The sequence below is a fragment of the Lissotriton vulgaris genome, chromosome 4_1, assembly GCF_964263255.1.
Source record: "Lissotriton vulgaris chromosome 4_1, aLisVul1.2, whole genome shotgun sequence".
In the NCBI taxonomy this organism is placed as follows: Eukaryota; Metazoa; Chordata; class Amphibia; order Caudata; family Salamandridae; genus Lissotriton; species Lissotriton vulgaris.
In genome coordinates this window covers 1,208,252,189-1,208,267,634 of record NC_141691.1, presented here as the reverse complement: position 1 = coordinate 1,208,267,634, position 15,446 = coordinate 1,208,252,189, and the positions used below count along the sequence as shown (strand labels likewise).

Sequence of the window (15,446 nt, the reverse complement as noted above, 5' to 3'; positions counted from 1 at the left end):
ATATATATATATATATATATATCCTTCCTACTGGCGGTAGCCAGTAGGTGTATATATAGTTAGGACGGGTTCCCATAGGAAATCCCCAACATTCTATTGGGAATAACTTTGGCCCTGGTTAATGAATCTTCGCAAATTTCTCAAAGTCGATGGCTCGCTCTGCTCCGCTCCTTCCCTGAAAATTGGGGGGGGATTCGTCCAGTGGGGGCTGAGAAAAAAGGGGGGTCCCAAAACGTGTTTTCCCCATGTTAATTTCCATAGGACCTTTAGACTCAGCTACAGCTTGAACCGCTAAAGGGAATTACACCAAACTTGTCAAAATGGTAGTGTCTGGTATGCAGATCACGCTTTTGGTAAAATAGTTTAATTCCCTCCAGTGGTTCCTGAGAAAATTAGTAGAGAAATCAATTATATATCTATAAGCGCGCACGGGTGCGCGCACCCCGCGATTTTCCGCGATTTTTTTTGGGGGGGGGGGAGGGCTGGGGGGGCTTCTGTCTTTCATTTTTATGTTTTTAATTTAATTTCGAGGGTGCCCACCCCTCGTTTTGCACCCCGAGATCACCGCCGCCGCCCGAGCTGCCTTAAGATGGCCGCCGCCTGGTTGTGGGCGGGGCCGGGACGACGATTTTGAAGTCCCCTGGCAGGTGCCCACCCTGCCATGGACATTGCCGCCCTAAAATCGAGTGCCCACCTCGATTTATTGTCTTTTAAAAAGAGCCGGTGCCCACCCGGCATTTGCTGCTTATCCCCCGCCTACGAGTGCCTGGAACGGGCCGCCGCGCTGCCCGCGACGACCCGGAAGTGTTCAGGCCCGACGGCCAATCATGGCGCGGCCCTAGGAGAGGTGGCCAGAAGTCCCGCCCCGCAGTCTGAGGAGAGACGAGGGGCCCGGTGCCTGAAGGTGCAGGCGGGGCTCCGTTGTGGAAGAGGAGCCCGCGCCGCCAACCGGAGAAGCCTTACAGAGTTGCCAAGCCCCTAAAGAGCGCCCTCGTTTCGAATATGTCACAAACGGGCAGGTGTAGTGAACTGAAGGTATTTGGAATGGGCTGGAGAGCAGGTCTGGGGTGTATTATTTGGAGACATCACCGGTGTTTTGTCCTTTCTCTACCTGCAGGCCATTGCAGGGTTCAGACTTTTTTGTTTCCTCACTTAAGTTCTGCATGATCAGGTGTGTGCTCGTGACATCTTTAGGAAAAACACATAAAAACCTCAATTAAGCTTTACATTAATGCAAACAGTGTGCATTACTAACAGGAGGACAAGCGCATCGCCATACAAAAAGGCTGGGCTCAAGCAAGTATCTGATTTACTGGACTGTAACACTGTCAAACTGGGAATCATCACAATTCAAATGCTGCAAGATGGACACCAAGAGCAACCTTGAGGAACTATTCATGTATTTGAGAGTTTTATATAGCGCTAGCAGAAAAGCAGAACAGCAAATGCATTTAGAAAAGTCTAAAGGAACGGCGACGATGTCATAACATACTTTTCACCCTTTTTCACCATTCACAAAAAACAGATGTAATAGTGTATCCTGAAAACCCATGCTATTTTGCTTTTTTAAGACTTCATTTTTCGTACAATTCAGCGTTATGCAAAAGACAGGCAAATGTGTGAAAGAACATCTTCTTTGCAGGGAAAAACATTTGTCCCTGTTGAGAAACTTCTTCCTCTACACCCCTAGCACAACTGGGATAATCCATTCTCCTTCGTATCATGGAAGATAGTTACTGCAGCCAATAACTTTATGACCATTTCCAGCTGGGAAAAGAGCAAAATAGACATTTCTAGCTTTGCTCTGCCTTCAAAGTAAAAAAGTGCTTTTTTGATCTTCCTATACTTATTCATTGATTTCAGTGGTGGTCTGGATGGGGACGCTGGTTGACTTGATTCGTGCATTATGTGATAACAGTGGAATTTAGCCATATTTTATGAGGCAGCATGTGTATCTGACTTTGACTGTGAGCTGACAGATTCTTTCACTAGCAGAGCATTTCTTGTTTTCTTTTCAGTTTTTTAAGATTTCCAAACAGACTCTCATTACTAGTGCCCCAGGTAATGTCGAACGAATCAGTAACTAAATTTACCAGCCCGAATGAGATTACAAATTGAAGTATTACGCATGGAAATGTTAGCTGCTGAAAACTCGAGTTGGGGGATTTTAGGTTAACAGGTTGCATTCAAAGTCTCATATTACAGGCAATGCACGTGTCCATGTGCTAAGAAGCTGTAACTCTTGAAGACTACACTCTAAACAAGTATGATGGCTTACTACGTTACAATGGTTTGAAAAGGCCAAAGCTTCAGGTCTTTAGGGGAGTGCACAGGTATTCAGAGTGGGATTCTGGCCGCTCTGCAAACGGTGTAAAGGGGAAAATCCACGTAAGAATGAGACAAGATCCAGGAAATCTCTGTCTAGAAACGTGGTTAATTGGCTGTGTCAGGTTTCCTAACATACACTTGCTAAAGAAAAATATGTCTTTAAATGTACAGCTAAATACATCATTACCTAGTTTGAATTACATTGTGTGAAATCTGATATATATTTAACTTCCAATATTTAACATGACCTAGTTTGAATTAATTTGTGTGAAATCTGATATATATTTAACTTCCAATATTTAACATGAAATGTTCACAAAGTCTGTTTTTTAACCTAGTCGCCCCTGGTAATATATATAAATATATATATTAGCTTTTAAAAAACCAATGAAATTCACTAAAAAAAACATAGGTTATACACTATATATAGTTAGGAATTAGCCTTAAAAAAACCTTGGAAATTCACTGAAAAAAACCATAGGTTTTAGGCCTTATATAGTTAGGAATATATATATATTAGCTTTTAAAAAACCAATGAAATTCACTGAAAAAACCATAGGTTATACACTATATATAGTTAGGAATTAGCCTTTAAAAAACCAATGAACTTCACTAAAAAAACCATAGGTTTTAGGCCTTATATAGTTAGGAATATATATATATTAGCTTTTAAAAAACCAATGAAATTCACTGAAAAAACCATAGGTTATACACTATATATAGTTAGGAATTAGCCTTTAAAAAACCAATGAAATTCACTAAAAAAAACATAGGTTTTAGGCTTTATATAGTTAGGAATTAACATATAAAAAACCATTGAAATTCCTCCTATATAGTTAGCTGGACATTTTATTGATATAAAACCAATGAAATTCGACATATAGTTAGGTGCACTAACTATATATTTCGCGCATCCGCAATCCAATGCTGATGATGTCACATATTACATCATTCATGACATGGTCAGTGACATCACTGATGACATCACTGATGACATCATCCAGTGTCTGTGTGTTTTTGTAAAGTTTAAATATGTTTTACATATTGAAGAATGAGAGGATGTATAAGAGTATGGAAGAAGGATTTGATTGTATAAGTGAGTAAGTATGTGTTTGTATATCTGTGAAAATGTAAGCTGTTCTGTGTTTAACTGTATAGATGAAGAAATCAAAGTGTGATTGATTCTTTACAGGACTGAGTAGGTGTGTGAGTAACTCCATGGATAAGTGGCAGTGTGTGAGTGTCTGCATAGGTGTATGAGTGCATATGATAGTGTTGCAATGATGAGTGACAGTATGTACGAATGACCTTATGGGTGAATGAATGAATGTGCATGTAGACGTAGGAATCAGTTAGTGGGTATGTAGTAAATGGTATTGGTGTGTCAATAGTTTCAAAAATGATACTCTGTATTTTACACTAGGTGTATTAGAGTGTAAGGAGGTGCATTGTATTATCATATGAACTATATCATCAGTGGTGTAATTATTGATGTTAAATGAGCTGTCATCAGTGATGTCACTGACCATGTCATGAATGATGTAATATGTGACATCATCAGCATTGGATTGCGGATGCGTGAAATATATAGTTAGTGCACCTAACTATATGTCGAATTTCATTGGTTTTATATCAATAAAATGTCCAGCTAACTATATAGGAGGAATTTCAATGGTTTTTTATATGTTAATTCCTAACTATATAAGGCCTAAAACCTATGGTTTTTTTAGTGAATTTCATTGGTTTTTTTAAAGGCTAATTCCTAACTATATATAGTGTATAACCTATGGTTTTTTCAGTGAATTTCATTGGTTTTTTTAAAAGCTAATATATATATATTCCTAACTATATAAGGCCTAAAACCTATGTTTTTTTAGTGAATATATATATATATATATATATATATATATATACTCATTGAAAGAACCTTAAGTTTCAGGCACGTTCTAGTTAGAAACTAGCATTCAAAAACCTTAGATATTCACTGAAAAAACCATAGGTTTCAGGGACATTATAGTTGGTTGGACATTTCACTCGTACAAAACCAGAGAAATTCGGCTGTTATAGTTAGTAGAGCTAACTTTAACTCGCGCCCCCACAATGCACTGCTGATGACGTCACATATTACATCACTCATGAGATGGTCAGTGACATCACTGATGACATCATCCAGTGAATGTGTGTTTCTTTAAAGTTTTAATATGTTTTATATATATATATATATATATTTGCCAAGGTGTATTGAAGAATGAGTGGGTGTAGAAGTGTCTGAATGGATGATTTAGTAGGTATTTGTATTAGTGACTGATTATGCGTATCTCACTGAATGCATGGGCTAGTGAGTAAACTGTGCAAATGTCTGTATCAGTCTGTCAGTTGGTGTATAATGGATTGTGAGTAGCTACATGTTTATCTATATGGGTTATTGATTAGTTGTCTAAGTATCTGTATGGGTGCCTGAGTGTCTTTGTGAGTGGGTGGGGGTGGATGACTCTGTGCATAGATGTGTAAGTGGGCCATTTACTGGGTGTATAGGTTCAAGAGTGCATCTGTGAAGGGCTGCATGGGTTGGTGAGTGTGTGTATGGGTGTGTTGGTGAGTGAATGGATGTCCCAGTGGTATGTGTCAGTAACTACATATGTGAAAGGTAGTATATGTGAGTTTTGGGGTATATAAATGACTATACATGCGAGTGAGTGATTGTGAGAGTGGCTGTATGGGTGAGGGTCTGCTTGTATGAGTGATTGTATAAGAGAGTAAATATGTGTTAGTATTTTTATATGTAAGTGAGGTGGTCTGTGTATAACTATAGGTGAGTAAATGGGTGTGATTGATTCTTTGCATGACTGAGGAGGTGTGTGAGTAAATCTAAGGATGAGTGGTGGTGTGTGAGTGTATGTATAGGTGTATGAGTGCATTTATAGGTGTATGAGTGCATATGGTAGTGCTGTATTGATGAGTGACTTCATGTATGAGTTATTTTATGGGTGAATGAGTGGATGCGCGTGTAGACCTAGAAATCAGTGAGCGCGTATGTAGTAACTGGTATTGGTGTGTGTATGGTTTCGAAAATGGTAGTCTGTATTTTAGAGTGGGTGTATCAAAGGGTATATTAGGGTGTGAGGAGGTGCATCAAATTATCACATGTATATTGTCATCAATGATGTCATCATTTATGTCATTTGAGTTGTCATCAGTGATGTCACTGACCATGTCACGAGTGATGTGATGTCATTAGCAGTGCATTGGGGACGCGAGTTATAGTTAGCTCTACTAAATAGAACAGCCGAATTTCTCTGATTTTGTACGATTAAAACTAACTATAACTTCCCTGAAACGTATGTTTTTTTCAGTGTATTTCTAAGGTTCTTAAAATGCTAATTTCTAACTATAACGTGCCTGAAACCTACGGTTTTCTTCAGTGAATTTCAAAGGTTTTGTAAATGCTAATTTCTAACTATAACGTCCCTGAAACCAATGTTTTTTTCAGTGAATTTCAATGGTTTTTTAAATGCTAACTTCTAACTATAACATAGCAGTCACGTTTGCAGAGTAGTGGAGAAAGGTGAGCTTGGCATTCAAACACCTTTTAGCAATCCCACTGTGTGGGATTTAACAGAGGTAACAGGAGGGATTAGTTAGCCCCCAACGTCAACCTTGGGGGCCAACTACCCCTTTTATTACCTCCAGTAAGTCCCACACATCAAGATTGCTAACTTGTTATATCAGACCCCACCCACTTCCTGCACCGCTGTGCAAACGCGCCCCCTGGTGCGTTGTAAGTTGGAAGATTAAGTCCCCTTGAATCCTGAGGGTCCCTTGGGGCCAACTAGCCCACCAGGTACCTTCAGTAAACGCCACAGAACTCCTGCCCTGTCATAGCAAACAGCAATGTCCCGGGGGTGGGCACCCTGGGACAGTGCAGGAGCCGGCACTGGGGGCTGGCAGTCCCTAGGGCCATCAAGGGCTGCAGATGGGGGGGCCGCGTGGCCCCCCTCCCTTAATTTACATAGCCCCGGGGAGGTGGTGGTCCCCGAGGCCCGGATGTCCGTAGTGCATTCAAATAAGTATGTGCTCCGGGGAGTTGGTGGTCTTTGGGGCTGTGGGGGGCAGCATGCCTCTGCATCCAATTAAAAAAGCCCTGGGTAAGTTGCGGTCCCTGGGGCAGCCTGGGGGTGGGTTGGGAGCATAGTGAGCTATTTAAACATTGAAATGCTAATGATCGGTTTCATCATATAGCATTTGACAATGGCCTGGTGGCTGAAACACGTCATGCAGATGAAATAAATGTTTTAAGTGAAAGTCTGTGAGTGCTCTCATTGCGTTCCTGGAAGTAGGGACATTTGTTGAATCATTTATTACGTGCAGGCCAACTGCACGAAGGAGGCACCCATCATGTAAGGAGTTTGACAGTTTGTTTGGCATTTTTTGGAACATGGAATGGAAACTGCCAGAACCACCCCAGCCAAATGAATAACGTACCTGCTGACGATTAAATTGGGATATAATCACATGGAAAAGCAGTGATTACTGAAATCAGTGCTTTCAGGTACGGAAATTCTGATGTGCACAGAGTGGATGACGAAAGGCATGTTACAACAATAGCATCATAAAACAACCGCACCCTGAATGAAGTGTAAACAGTGGCATAATTAGAGGATAATGTGTGATGCATGAACTGTTAACCCATTACGAGAATGGAATCTTACTTCAAAGGACAGCATAAAAAGTAAACAACACCACTATGGGACTGTAATTTATTTTACTCACACTTAATGATGGCGGCGCGAAAAAAAAACAAAAGGACTATGGTGAAAATGTACCCCTTTTTTGCTTGCCATGACAAAGAGGGGGAACGTAGTGAGCTATTTAAACGTTGGAATACTAATGATCGGTTTCATCATATAGCATTAGATAAAGGCCTGGCGGCTGAAATGCGTCATGCAGCTGAAATAAATGTTTTAAGTGAAAGCCTGTGAGTGCTCCTATTGCGTAGGTAGTTATAGTTAGGATTGGCTACCATAGGAAATCCGCAACATTTTATTGGAAATAACTCTGGCGCTGGTTGTGGAATTTGTGTGTAATTTTCAGAAATTTTGACCAGCTCCGCTGCGCTCCTTCCCTGAAAGTTTCGGGGGGATTCGAGAAGTGGGGGCTGAGAAAAAGGGGGGTCCCAAAACGTGTTTTCTCCATGTTAACTTCCATAGGACGGTCTGACAAGTCTACAGCCCGAACCGCTAAAAGGAATTACGCCAAACTTGGCAAAATTGTAGGGACTGGTATGCAGATGTGCCTTTGCTATGTTTGGTGAAAATTGCTCCAGTAGTTTTTTAGAAAATTAACTTCAAAAACACATATATATCCATAGGCGCGCTGCGGGCGCTCACCGTTGCGCGTACCGGGGAGCGCGCCCGGCGCGCTATGGGAGTGCGCGAGAGGAAAGCTTATTGGCTGTCGGGTATCTGTCAACATTCTAAACAGTCCGGAGAGTCCGCCGTCTTGTGTCTCGGTAGAATCGAGACACAAGAGGTGAAAAAGAAAGGGGGAAATAATTAAAAGGGGGCAGAGTAGACACCCCCTGACCCCCTAGGTTTTCTGAGGGGGACCTAGAAGGACCCTGAAGGGCAAAAAATACTTTTTTTGAAATTTTCGCGGGGTAAGCGCTGGGTGCGTTCCCGGGTAGGCTCTCCGGTTCGCACACCCTGAGCGCACCATGGGGAAAAACAGTGTGAAAAAAAAGAGTAAAAAAATAATGTAGAGTGTTTAGAGGAAAGTGATGCATTGCTGGAGTGTGTAAAAAAAATGATGTAACTCCAGCAATGTATCCTTTTAAATGGGGCTAGTCCCATGTGAAAGGGCCTGCGTCAGTTTTACGCCTGCTGTGAGGCAGGCACAAGATTTTGACGCAACGGTGTCCTAAAAGTGACGCAGTGAAATCTCATAGATTTCACTGTGTCACTTCTACAACCCTTTCTTGCGTCAATACGCCCCCTTTGCATACATTACACCTGGCGCAGGTATAATGTGGCGCAGGGGTTTACAAAGTGGCGCATTTACCTAGATGCGTCACTTTGTAAATATGACTCAACAAGGTGCTTTTTTTACACCACTGGTGCGTCACAAAAAGTGACGTGGTGTAAAAGTGACGCATAGCTTCATAAATGAGGCCTTCAGTCTTCTACTCATGCGTCATATTTAATGTATGACGCATTATGTCGCAAGGAGTTACAGATACGTCAGTATTTCTGACGTATCTGTAAGCGCAAAAGTGATGCATTGATGGAGTGTGTCACAAAAGTGATGCAACTCCAGAAATGCATCCTTTCACATGGGGCCAGCCCCATGTGAAAAGGCCTGCGTCAGTCTTACGCCTGTTGTGAGGCAGGCACAAGATTTTGACGCAACGGCGTCCTAAAAGTGACGCAGTGAAATCTCATAGATGCGTCACTTCTACGACCCTTTCTTGCGTCAATACGCCCCCTTTGCATACATTACACCTGGCGTAGGTATAATGTGGCGCAGGGGTTTACAAAGTGACGCATTTACCTAGATGTGTCACTTTGTAAATATGACTCAACGAGGTGGATTTTTTATACCACTGGTGCATCACAAAAAGTGACACTCCGGTGGCGTAAAAGTGTCGCATGGCCTCATAAATGTAGCCTTCAGTCTTCTACTCTAACTTTTTCTTTCCCTTTCTCTGTTTCTTCACTGCCTTACTCACCTTGTCTCACACTCAAGTGTCTTTATCCAGTCTGTATCTCCACTCTTTCCTAAAAATCACTGCTCATTTCTTACTCTTCCACACCACCGTTGTTTTACTACATTTTCTTCACTTATCCACATTCCGCATGTTCACTCTCCTTCTCCTCACTCTCGTTCCCCACACTCACCTTCTTTCAGTCCCCCTACTTCACTTCCCTTCCCCTCTCGTCCCTTTGTTTGCTTTCTCGCGCATTTTTCTCTCTTCTCTCTCTGCACTTCACTTCAGTTACTCTTTTTCATTTTTTTAAGAATACAGCTCTTTGATGAGAATTGGAGGTAGTTCTGAAAAGAACTTTTTTTTTTTCTTCTTTTTTCCTTTTTTTTCAACAGGAACAAAAACAGGGAATGGGAAACTGCTCAACAGGAGCAAAATAAATAATCAAAATTAGGACTGGGGTTGGCAGCGGTGGTTGTCTATTGCTCGAACCATGAGTATAACACTTTGTTCCCCATAACAAAGTAGCTGATCACATTTTTTGCATTTAATTACGGCTTCATTAAATGCAGGCTGAATGATCAGCTCTTCTAGTCGCCCCCTCACCGATGTTGTTGGTTCTCCGGTTGAAGTAGAGGCACCATCCCTGTGACACTCCCGGGCAAAGTTCTGGGGGTGCCTCCTCTCAACTTGGCGAATCATTGTGGAGTTCCCAAATGAATATTTTTTGGTGGAGTCACCCCGTGAGAGGACTGTATGACAAATCCGGCACTCCACCTTTGGAGCAATTATTTTTTTTGATCATGTGGAATGGAAAAAAAACTTCCATATGAAGTGTTCTTTTACCCGGGGCGGAGGAACCTCTTCATCAATAAATGACTCTCTGTCATCATCACTGCTGGATGTTCTGGCAGCCATGGTAATCCAAAAAAGATCCAAGAGCAAAAAACAGGTCTTTCAGTCACAAAAGTGAAAGAAGAAGTGAAGGAAATGGGTGGGGATTTCATTCTTTGTAAAAAAAAACTGTTAGCACCAATAAAAAGAGTTATTTTAAGGTCACATGACTTGATGCGCTTACGCTGCGTGCACCGGAGTGCTTCTCTGGGCGCTTACCTGCGTGAACGTAGGCGCTTCCGGGGGCGCTTATGCAGCGCGAACGTAGGCGCTTCCGGGGGTGCCTGAGTGACGTTTTGATAGCTTAACGGAAATGTAAATTCATTTTCATTTCGTAAATTAAAAATATTGCTTTTATAAGTATGGTACTAAATGTCTTGCGTTATTATTTACTTTTCATACATATGTTTTGTTAACGAACGTAGAAATAGCGCTCTCGGTGCGCTCTCAGGAGAGCTTACCGGTGCGCACACCCTGAGCGCCCCAGGAAAAAATGATAAAAAAAAAAAAATGGAAAAATATTATTTCAAAAATACATTATTAATACTTACACAAAACAGCAAATAAAAAAAAAGAAATTGTAGGTTACAAACTCGATATAGAAAGGAATTAGCTTATAAAAAAACCTTTGAAATTCAGTGAAAAAAACAGAGGTTTCACAATCGTGATAGTTAGAAATTAGCATTCAAAAAAACATTGAAATTCACTAAAAAAACATAGGTTTCACATTTGTTATAGTTAGGAATTAGCATTTAAAAAGCCTTTGAAATTCAGTGAAAAAACGATAGATTTGACACCAGTTATAGTTAGCTGGACATTTTACTCATACAAAACCATTGACATTCCCGCGTTATAGTTAGTTGGACTCACTATAACTCGCACGCCCGCAATCCACCGCTGATGATGTCACATATTACATCATTCATGACATGGTCAGTGACATCACTGATGACATCACTGATGACATCTCAAATGACATCACTGATGACATCATCCAGTGTCTGTGTGTTTCTGAAAAGTAAAAATACAATTAAGTTAAAGTTAATAATTTACATATTGAAAAATGAGTGGATGTATGAGTGTCTGGATGAAGGATTTAGTAGGTGCGTGACTGACTGTATGAGTGAGTGATTATTATTATATGTGAGCAGTTGATTCACTTGCTATAGGGGTTCAAGAGTGCATGTGGAAAGAGCTGTATGGGGGTTGACTGTCTGCATGGATTTGTTGGTGAGTGAATGGCTATCTCAGTGCTACATGTCAAAGTAGGTACATATGTAAAACACAGTGCATGTGAGAGTTGCCATATATAAATGACTATACATGAGAGCCTGTGATTGCGTAAGTGACTGTATGGTTCAATGTGTACTTGTATCAGTGATTGTAAAAGAGAGTAAGTATGTGTTACTATATATTTGAATAAGTAAGGTTTAGTGTGTATAACTTTGTAGTTGTGGAAATGGGAGTGTGATTGATTCTCTGCATAACTGACTAGGTGTTTGAGTAACTCTGTGAATGAGTGAGTGTCAGTGTGTAAGTGTCTGTATAGGTATATGACTGGATATGATAGTGTTTTATTGATGAGTGACCGTATGTATGAGTGATTGTATGGGTGAATGAGTGGATGTGTGTGTAGACCTAGTAATCAGTGAGTGCGTATTTAGTTACTGGTATTGGTGTGTCAATAATTTCAGGAATGGTAGTTTGTATTTAACACTGGGTGTATCAAAGGTTAGATTAGAGTGTGAGGAGGTGCATCGTATTATCACATGGATGATGTCATCAGTGATGTAATTTGAAATGTCATCAGTGATGTCATCAGTGATGTCATCAGTGATGTCATTTGAGATGTCATCAGTGATGTCACTGACCATGTCATGAATGATGTAATATGTGACCTCATCAGCAGTAGATTGCGGGTGCACGAGTTATAGTGAGTCCAACTAACTATAACGTGGGAATTTCAATGGTTTTGTATGAGTAAAATCTCCAGCTAACTATAACTGTGTGGGCTTTCGGTCGGGCTATCAAACAAACTCACGGACAAGGGGGTTCTAGGCAATGAGGGTTTTATTGTTTTGTATTGCCTCCTCTTTTGTACAGGCACTCGGTAGAATGGTAAGGGGTTGTCGATGTCCTCGGCCGCTTGTTTTGCCGCTCCCAGTCGCCAACTCTCCCGGTGCCTTCTGGGCGTTGTAGGCCTTGCTTCCGCCGTTTTCGCCTCTCGTCCGAGATGTCACCAAAACAGAAAGAACCCACTATTAGGCTATGTTTTCCGGTACTTTATCGGGGTAGGGAAGTGAGGGATCACACGTGCTCTTCAGTAACAGGGTGCCGGTAAAGTGAAGGAAGGGTACCGGTGCACAGAGGGTCGGTTGCTCGTGCTAAGGTGGTTTACCCCACTTACGACCCGCCCACCCCGTGAACCTTGACCGTACCTGCTCTAGCCACACTTCGTGTGAAGTGTGGCTGGGCGATGCGCCTTCCCGTTGGCCTCCCGGCTTGTCGCGGTCGTCTCTGGTCTGACTTCTCTCGGCTTCCCAGGTCCGTATTCCGCTGTCTCCCTTGACGCCTGCCTCCGTCCTCCGTTGTTCTTCTACCGCCTCCTCCTTCCGATGGTCCGCTCTCCACTCCTCACCCGATCTCCTCCACTGCTCACCCGTCTCCTCCAGCCGCTGTTCCTCGCTTGTCTCGTCTCCCTTCCTCCTCCACTGCTCACCCGCCTCCTCCTCCATCGCAATCCTCGTTTCTCCGTCTTCCGTCCTCCTCCACTCCGCTCCTCTCTCACGCCACCACTCTCCACTCCCTCCGGGTGTATTACACACCTGAGTCCGGGTCGGGCGTTCCTTTACCTCCATCTGGTGGGCGGGTTCCGGGTCCAACTCCGCCCAGTTAAAGTAACACGGCTCCTCCGGGTCTTGTGAGGGAAGTAGCCAGTCTGTCGCCGGTTTCCAGGTATCCGTATGCTGTGCAAAAAGAGGGGACACAGGTAAAGGTAAGCCAGGAGGGCCCGAGTCCGGGTCCTCCTCATCACAAACTGGTGTTAAACCTATGGTTTTTTCAGTGAATATATATATATTACCTACTGGCTATCGCCAGTAGGTATATATAGTTAGGATTAATTCCCTATGGGATTTCTGAAAATTCTATGTCTAATAACTTTGGCGTTTGTGGACGGAATCGGCTGAAATTTTCAGGAAAATGGCACATTTTGTTTCTGAGCAGCCCCTGAAAATTTGGTGGGGTTTCGTCAAGGGGGGGCTGAGAAAAAAGGGGGGTCCCAAAACGCGTTTTTTGCATTGAGTTTTCCATAGGGCGGTTGGACTCACTTTTAGCTCGAACGGCTGAATGGATTTGCACGAAACTTGGCAAAATTGTAGGGACTGTTAGCCCGATGTGCCTTTGCTAGGTCTCAATATATGTGCTTCAGTGGATTTTGAGAAATTAACGTTTAAATCAAGATATATATCTGTAACAGCGCTCCGGGCAGCGATCCGGTCCGCTTACTTTTCGCGTTTCGGAACTTTGCGCGCAGAAAGCTGATTGGCTCTCCGGTGTCTGTCAACATTCTAAACAGTCCGGAGCGGCCGCCATCTTGTCTCTCGGTAGGATCGAGAGAGAAGAAGAGGTGAAAAACGAAAGGGGAATTTAATGAAAGGGGGCAAGGTATCCCCCTCTTGACCCCCTAGGAATGTTGTTGGGGTTATTAAAGGGTCCCGTGGGGAAAAGAAAAAAAAAAGATTTTTCACGGTAGAAGCGCTTCACGGGCCGCGAACTGGGCCGCAAACTGGTAGCGAAACGGGAATTCGCCATTTTGTGCTTCGTTAATTAAATTACTAGGTATAAGGGGGTGCGGGAGACGTATCCTAATCCCCTATGTTTCCTGAGGGTGGCTGAGGAGGCTGATATATGTTGATACATCTCTTCCAGCGGCTGTGCGTGAGCTTTTTTTTTTTTGCTGCGTGACAGTCCGGAGCGGCCGCCATCTTGTCTCTCGGTAGGATCGAGAGAGAAGAAGAGGTGAAAAACGAAAGGGGAATTTAATGAAAGGGGGCAAGGTATCCCCCTCTTGACCCCCTAGGAATGTTGTTGGGGTTATTAAAGGGTCCCGTGGGGAAAAGAAAAAAAAAATGATTTTTCACGGTAGAAGCGCTTCACGGGCCGCGAACTGGGCCGCAAACTGGTAGCGAAACGGGAATTCGCCATTTTGTGCTTCGTTAATTAAATTACTAGGTATAAGGGGGTGCGGGAGACGTATCCTAATCCCCTATGTTTCCTGAGGGTGGCTGAGGAGGCTGATATATGTTGATACATCTCTTCCAGCGGCTGCGCCATCTTGCCTTTTTTCCAATGCCACAATTTTGTCGTGCACGGCAGCCATTTTAGATGCCAGGCTGGTCCCAGGCTATCACCTACCCCTGCGGATGTAGTTTATGGCCCCAGCTGTAGAGAATTCAGACATGCCAACCCTCCCGATTCAGGCGTGTGACTACTGATTTCAGTGCTAGTCTCCCGCCTCCCGATTTCTGCAAGCAAAAACCCGGGGGCATATTACGAACAACTAGCGATAATTTTTGTCTCTAACTTGTTTAGAGACAAAAATTATCGCCGCACATCGGCGATTTTTATCGCAGATAAACCTTGCTATTATCGCAGAAAAGTCAGCGATATTCATGTATTATCGAGCAAATGCTCTTAGCCATGTTATCCACCTCCCATTGGATAACATGGCTAAGAACTGCTCAGGGCAGGTGTTAGATTCAGGCGTGTGACTACTGATTTCAGTGCTAGTCTCCCGCCTCCCGATTTCTGCAAGCAAAAACCCGGGGGCATATTACGAACAGCTAGCGATAATTTTTGTCTCTAACTTGTTTAGAGACAAAAATTATCGCCGCACATCGGCGATTTTTATCGCAGATAAACCTTGCTATTATCGCAGAAAAGTCAGCGATATTCATGTATTATCGAGCAAATGCTCTTAGCCATGTTATCCACCTCCCATTGGATAACATGGCTAAGAACTGCTCAGGGCAGGTGTTAGATTTTGGAGATATTCGCGCTCAGCGCGAATATCTCCAAAAGTTGGTAATAGAAGATAGCGATGTTAGGGACTGTTTCCAGTCGCTAACATCTTGGCACGCCACTTTGCATGTCATTAGTGATAAGTATCACTGACATGCAAAGCGGGGCCCAAGATGGTCGCTATCTCCTTTTAGCCGTCACTAACTGGTGTTAGCGACAGCTTGGTAATAGGGAGATAATTTTATCTCCGCTTTCATGGCTTTTAAAGCCAAAAAAGCGGAGATAAACCCCCTTGATAATATGCCCCACGATTCCTTGGGGGTTTCAGCTGACAGGGTTTGGTATTGTGTTACATGGTAATTTTTCCAGGAAACGTCAGAGGGTCGATGCAGGGGTTCTAGAAGAGGTGATAAACCATTTAAGCCTCATGAACAAGCGCATGGTCTTTTAAAGATTTGTGAAGTACTCGGGGCGGCGGTGTGTGTGTGCCCTCTTTCAGGAG

General features: G+C 42.9%; 1 protein-coding gene across 1 annotated transcript in view; it reads left to right on the top strand.

Moving 5' to 3' along the window:
* Positions 1–15,446, top strand: part of BAG1 (BAG cochaperone 1) — a 290,695-nt gene that overhangs the window by 232,330 nt on the left and 42,919 nt on the right. The window lies entirely within an intron of this gene.